Below are 7,268 nucleotides of genomic sequence, written 5' to 3' on the forward strand. Positions count from 1 at the left end.
GTTTGTTTTGTAGAACAATTGTAAATGTGAATATTATATTTCCAGTGTATCTTAGCTTACAGGTTCAAAGCGCCATAAAACAGATAAAAGGATTATATTAATAATAAGTACTTAATGAAGAAAAGATCAACGTCAGGGAGTCGATAGAAATAACACACAAATATGTCTCTTTCCCCCAACCTTAGTGCTTGGCTCATAGTAAGTATAAAATAAATGCCTCTTGTTTCATCAGTAAATAAACCCCCCTCCCAAGCTGCAAACTGGCATTTCAATTGCTTGCTGGACATTTCCAAACAGCTGTCCTACAGGGACAAACCACATGACATTTCCAAAACGAATCTCGTCCTTGCCAGCCTCTGCCTACTCTGCCTCCACCAAACTACCTTTGTCCTCCCGGCTCTCCTGTTTTGATGAATGGTACCCTTGGAAGGTCCTCTGTTGACTCCCATAACCAAATAGTTACCTCATCCTCTAAATTTCCAACCACCTTTTCTCCTGTCAGCCCCACTTTTTCACCTCTCTATCCAAGCAAGCTCGCACCCGCTTCACTCCTTCTCATGTCTAAATTGGCACCATGTGCCAAGAACTCCCAGGCTTTGGGTTTTCTCACCGATAACATTTCAAAAAAGGATTTAGGACCAACATAGAATTCCCAACTTTTAATTTTGCCAGATAAAGACACTCTTTAAAAAACTTATCTTTTATTGTTCTATAGACTATTTTTAAAATGGTAATGTAGGGAGGACTCAGCTTTAGAATATAGGGCACTCCTCTACATGGAATTTAATTTCATGAGAATTCACTACATTGCTCAAGAATGGCTAGTGGGAAACTCTTATCTAGACCAGCCCTGGCTCTGAGGTCCTGATGTGGTCTTGTGGCCAGATGAATGTTTCTGAGTTCCAGCTCCAGTGCTCCAGTGCTCCAGTCAACAGCAGCCTCTCTGATTCCCTGTGGCCGGCTCTCCCCCACCTGGCATTAAATTCCCAAAAGAAGACCTCACACTACCTTTCCAGTGTTGTCTCTAATTTCCAGGCAAATTAGACTTGTTTTTCCTTTTTCTTTTCTATCTTTGACTATGCAGTTCTTCCACCTGTACACTCCATCATTTTTTCCCCACCACTGAAAATTCTACCCCAAATTTAAGACCACATTTGATATCATTGCCTCTGTGGAACCTTTGGTGATCCGTTTTGCCCACACAAACAAGAGCTTTCCTCTCCTTGAACTTGCATAGCACTATAAAGTATAATAAGTAGGCTCTTTCCACATGCTGTGCTTGTTTACCTCTCCCACAAAATTACAATAAATCCTTGAAGATAAGAAAAATGTTGGATTCATTTTTATTAGCCCTCCCCAGTATTTGAACATTAAATATTCAATATGTGTTTAATGACTTAATACTTTCAACATAGTGAGCTCCAGACTTTAAAAAGTATCTTTGAAACATTTAAATAACTTTAATCTTCAATGTCAAGTAAATAACGATAGGGTATTGGGAAACAGAGATTGCCAAGTAACTTTTTTTATTCCGGGTTCTATGACCATAACACAGAAGCTTTTCTACTATACAAATTTTATTTTAGGCCCCAACCCAGGAATTGCCTTGTCTTTTATTTTAGACTCCTAACCAGGAATTGAATTGTCTTAAAAGGCAATTTGTAGAAGAAATAGGAATTACAGATCTTCTTAACTCTGATCTAATTTTGTGCACAAGCCATTTTTAGTGAAGGTACTTGGGCACAGCTTTTATTCCTTTACGTTTCGTATTCATCAAAAAGCAAGAAGGAATGGGATGACAAAACTCATCTATTTCCCTCCTCACTTTTGAAGGAAATCTGAGCACTTATATTTCTATGTTCTGTCTTTGACCAAATAAGTATATATATTTTTTCTGGTTTTTTTTTTGTTTTGTTTTTGTTTTTTTTTTGTCTTGGTTTTCTATTCGTTTGTTTTGTAGAACAGGCTGGAGTGCAGTGGTGTGATCTTGGCTCACTGCACCCTCTGCCTCCCAGGTTCAGGCAATTCTCTGCCTCACCCTCCTGAGTAGCTGGGATTACAGGCACCCACCACCACACCCAGCTAATTTTTGTATTTTTAGCAGAGATGGGGTTTCACCATCTTGGCCAGGCTGATCTTGAACTCCTGGCCTCGTGATTCACCTGCCTCAGCCTCCCAAAGTGCTGGGATTACAGGCGTGAGCCACTGCGCCCGGCCAGAAATATCTCTTCCTATAGTGTCCTGTTATTATAAAAATCAGTATTGGCTGGGCATGGTGGTTCACACCTGTAATCCCAGCACTTTGGGAGGCCAAGGTGAGTGGATCACCTGAGGTCAGGAGTTCAAGACCAGCCTGGCCAACATGGTGAAATGCCGTCTCCACTAAAAAATACAAAACTTAGCTGTTCCTGGTGGCGCACAACTACAATCCCAGCTACTCAGGAGGCTAAGGCAGGAGAATCACTTGAACCCAAGAGGTGGAGGTTGCAGTGATCTGAGATCGCGCCATTGTACTCCAGCCTGGGTGACAAGCAAAATGTCTCAAAAAAGAAAGAAAATTAATATGTATGTAAGTGTTAAAGTTTTACTCCAATTATATGAATAATAGAAAAGTCCACAAAGATTAGGTCAAACATATTCTATCTTGTTATTAAATGTTTTGTGGAAGGTATGAAAATAAAAGACAGAACCCTATAAAAATATAAAATTTTCTTGGCTCCTAGTACTGGCCAGGAAAATACAATTTAATTTATAATCTGAATTTTAGTCAGCGCATGTGGTAAGAGGCTTTTATATGTAGCTGTGCACTACAACTAGAGATGAGAAAAACATAATTTTTAAAAAACATTTATTCCTTTTAGAAAAATAAATTTCTTGACATCCAGTTCTAGTCATGTCTGAGTAGCTGGTATTGGACTCACCTTTCTGATGTGAGCAACAATAGAAGCTAGACAAGTTATGTAAAATGGAAACATGCAGCACTGGATTGCTTTCCTTCAGAAAAAGGAAGCACATGGTCACCCTCACATTCATCCAGCACTGAGAGATGGAGCCCAAACAGAGAGCAGCAGTGTCTCTGGGCAGAAGAAACAAAGATCAGAGCTCAGGCCTTCGAACACAGCTGTGTTTGGAGGGTGAAGGTCACGTAGAGGAAGGAGCTATAGAAAAGGAGCCCTCGGAAATTGCATTAAAATTTCCCTGAGCTATTCAGCTTACTACTAAAGTCTGTATTTGCAGGGCAAGACTTCAGAAGGTCTAGCAGATGATAATTTTGGGGAGGCTGAGACCTGAACAGAGATTTCAGAGGTTAACAATAATGGAAATATGCAAGAGGTTAGGCTTATTCTAATGTAGAATATGTAAACCTTCATGAATGCCTAGGTATTCATGGAGACCCTAGAAAGCCCACATCCTAGGATTATGGACCATGAATTACCAGTGTTACACAGTAGGAGTGAGGGCTAAATTTATTTGTTTATTTATTTTATTTTTTGAATGTAATCCTGTTTAAACTTCAAAAATATTTCGACATTCTACACATATAAAAAAAAAACAAATAACAAACTAACAAAATTGTGTTTAAGTACAGAAGATTCTTGACCTTCATTGATGCAGTGGATCTCCGCTTCACCCACAATGAAGAGTTCTACAGTTTGTTTAAAAACAGTTTAAAAACGACCACACTTAACTGAAACAAAACAAAACTTCTCGTGCCAGCTGACCCCCCCCTTTGTCCACGGCTAAGATGGCAGCAGAATGCTGTGTCACTATATGCAGAACCAAGACAACCTGGAGCGAAATGAATTCCCACTGCAGAGTCAGCCGGCCCCAGTCTCACATGCACGCCCTGAGCTACAGCCCCTGCAAAAGGTATCTGCTCCACAGCCTCAATGCCAAACAAGGAGCATCAAGAGTTTGTCTCATTCGTTTTGTTCGTTTTACAAACTATTGATATATACAGTTGATAACTCAGGATTTCTAGCCAATAACCATATAGTTAACACCACTTTACCAAAAAAAAAAAAAAAAAAAGCCAGAAACAGAAGCATGTTCCGATGCCTTGTCACACCAACAGCAAAGTGCACAGAGGGAGGAGAACATGAGAGTGCCTTTTCATTTTAAAAATGTTTGTGTGGGGTCGACGGCTGAGGAGAAGCTGGAGGTGAGCCCAGGCAGCAGGTTTTAGGTCCATTGGTACTACACTGCAGGAATGGCAGATTTGGGGATCTCTGCCGGCCAGTCTGTGTCAGTGGTCTGGATGTCAGTCATCCCAGTGGAGGCTCTGAAATATCTGGTGGATAAGCTTCAAGTGTTAACTGGCAGTGAGGGCCGCATGTCTGTGGAAAACATGAGCCAGCTGTTGCATTCTGCCCACAAATAATCCAGCTTTGACATCATTTTGTCGGGTTTAGTCCTGGGAAGCAGCACTCTGCGCAGTGCTGAGATTTTGGCTGAAATTGCCTGCATCTTTCAGCCTGGTGGATGTCTTTTTCTGAAAGAACCAGTAGAGAAAGCTGCAGGTAACAATAGCAAAGGGAAGACAACATCTAAGCTGTGTTTGGCCCTGACTCCTTCTGGTCTTGTGGAAGCGAAAGAGCTGCGGTGGGAGCCCCTAATCCCTGAGGGGGTAACAGTCTGTTCAAGAACACCTGGGTTATGAAAGTGACAGCCTGCTGTTTGTTCAGATCACAGGCATAAAACCAAACTTTGAAGTGGGTCCTTCTCATCAGCTTAAGCTTTCCATTACCGAGTAGTCCTATCTCCTTCAGTGAAGCTTGCTGGGTACCCTGCTGCTGCCAAGCTGTGGACCCTCTCAGCCAATGGTATGGAGGATGACAGCATGGATCTCATTGACTCAGATGAGCCGCTGGATCCAGAAGATTTGAAAAAGCCAGATCTGGCTTCCCTGTGGGCTATACTTCTTGTGGGGAAGGGAAAAAGAGGAAGACCTGCCAGAGCTGCACCTGTGGCCTTGCTGAAGAACTAGACAAACAGAAGTCAAGGAAACAGATGAGTTCCCAACCCAAGTCAGCTTGTGGCAATGGCCACCTGGGTAATACTTTCCGCTGTGCCAGCTGCCCCTACCTTGGGATGCCAGCCTTCAAACCTGGGGAAAAGTTGCTTCTGAGTGATAGCAATCTTCATGATGTCTACAAGGGACCCAACATGGGACACGTCTTCTCTGGCCAACTCCTGTTTCTTAAATCCCACCACTGTGGCTTCTCCTACCTTCTCTGGATTTGTTCTCTGTTTGGGATCCATTTGCAAAGTGGGTGCTTAGCAGACATAGTGAAGCTGGCTGGGGGGCACAGTGGTATGTAGTGCTGCTGTGCATCAAAAGACCAAGGTATTATGGGGCCCAGTTACTCAGAATGGGCTGGGTTTCTTCACCTTGTGTTAAGAGAAGGGAGTGTGTCCTGAAGAAGCCCTTCTCTGGATGTTAAAATGCTGACCAGAATACTCTTGAGCCCAGACATCCTTGAGCAACACTATTGTGATAAAGCTCCAGGCCCCAACCCCTAGTCTAATCTTGGCAATGCCTCCACCTACTGTCTTTCAGAGTTTTTAGTTTACTCCATTCTTTGTGACATGGTCAAGTGTCTCATGATCTCAGGGCACCAGAGGAGTCACTCACTAGTTGCCATGATGATATCCAATGTCCCTCTGCCCCCTTCTACCCCCAGCCCCATTTTACTGTAGCATTTCATCTGTGTCTTGTTGTCGTTTCTGTTAACCTTCAGGTTTTAAACTTGCTGCATATCTTGAAAATAAGTAAATAAATAAAATAAAAATGTTTGGAAATATGTACAACTTCAATACAGTTTCAGGGTGCTCCGGAGACCCATGGCCACTTCATGTAAACCACTGACAATTTCTAGAGCACTTTGAGAGACTACACTATGATCATGATCAAATTTTGTAATTAAACCTAATAAGGGCAATGGACACTTCTCAAACAAGAGATGTGTCAATTTGTGCATGTGAGGGCTAAATTTAAATAGACGCTGCTAGAACAGGATTCAACATTCAGTGAAGAATATAATCTAGAGCCCATCCACTGTATCAGTTACTATATCCAGCAAAAAAAAAAAAAAAAAAAAATCACTGAACATGCAACAAAAAAAGAAAAAGGAAGAAATACAAATCATGAGATAAAATAGTAAAAGAAGCAGACCCAGAGATGATTCAGATACAAAGGTCAGTGAACAAAGATTTCAAAATAATGATCATTAGTATGTTTAAAAAATTAGAGGGAAAGATGGATAACATGGATGAAAAGATGAAGTACTTTGGTAATTTGAATCTATCAATAGGAATCAAATGGACATTTTAGAAATGCAAGTTGAAATATCTGAAATTAAGAACTATTTGAATAGTTACAGCACCAGTCTAGTTTTAAAAATAGTCATAGAACATATTCAAATGGAACACAGAAGGAAAAAACAGAATGGAAAAAAAGAACAAAGAAAGGGCTGTGGGGCGTAGGCAAAAGGCCTAACGTGTAATTAGCGTTTAGAAAGAGAAGAGAAAGGATGTAAGTAATACGTTTTTTTGTTTGTTTTTTTTTAGTAGAGACAGGGTTTCACCATGTTAGCCAGGCTGGTCTTGAACTCCTGGCCTCAAGTGATCTGCCCGTCTCGGCCTCCCAAAGTGCTGGTATCACAGGTGTAAGCCACTGTGCCCGGCCGGATGTAAGTAATATTTGAAAAATAATGGCTGAGAGTTTTTCTAATCTAATAAAAGATAAAGCTCACAGACTCAAATAGCTTCACAAAAAGCTTCACGCAGGATAATAAAAGCACACCTAATCACAGCACAATAAAACTTCTGAAAACTTAAGATAAAAAGAAAATATCTTTTTTTTTTTAATTTTTTTTAAATACAAAGTCTTGCTCTTTTGCCTAGGCTGGAGTGCAGTGGCATGATCTTGGCTCCCTACACCTTCCACCTCCCGGGTTCAAGTGATTCTTGCACCTCAGCTGCCTGAGTAGTTGGGACTATATGCATGCACCACCATGCCCGCTCATTTTTTTATTCTTAGTAGAGATGGGATTTTGTCGTGTTGGTCAGGCTGGTCTCGAACTCCTGAACTCAAGTTATCCGTCCTATTTGGCCTCCCAAAGTGCTGGGATTACAGGCATGAGCCACCACACCTGGCCCAAAAAGAAAATCTTAAAAGCAGCCGAGGCTGGGCTCAGTGGCTGGTGCTGTAATCCCAGCACTTTGGGAGGTGGAGGCGGGTGGATCACCTGAAGTCAGGAGTTTGA

At 41.5% G+C, this 7,268-nt stretch overlaps 1 pseudogene; it reads left to right on the forward strand.

Moving 5' to 3' along the window:
- The first annotated feature begins 2,460 nt into the window (after positions 1–2,460).
- On the forward strand, positions 2,461–6,082 carry LOC116527604 (annotated as a pseudogene).
- Positions 6,083–7,268: the final 1,186 nt, after the last annotated feature.

Source organism: Sapajus apella, unplaced genomic scaffold (assembly GCF_009761245.1).
Source record: "Sapajus apella isolate SASKATOON/1434 unplaced genomic scaffold, GSC_monkey_1.0 scaffold55, whole genome shotgun sequence".
Classification (NCBI taxonomy): Eukaryota; Metazoa; Chordata; class Mammalia; order Primates; family Cebidae; genus Sapajus; species Sapajus apella.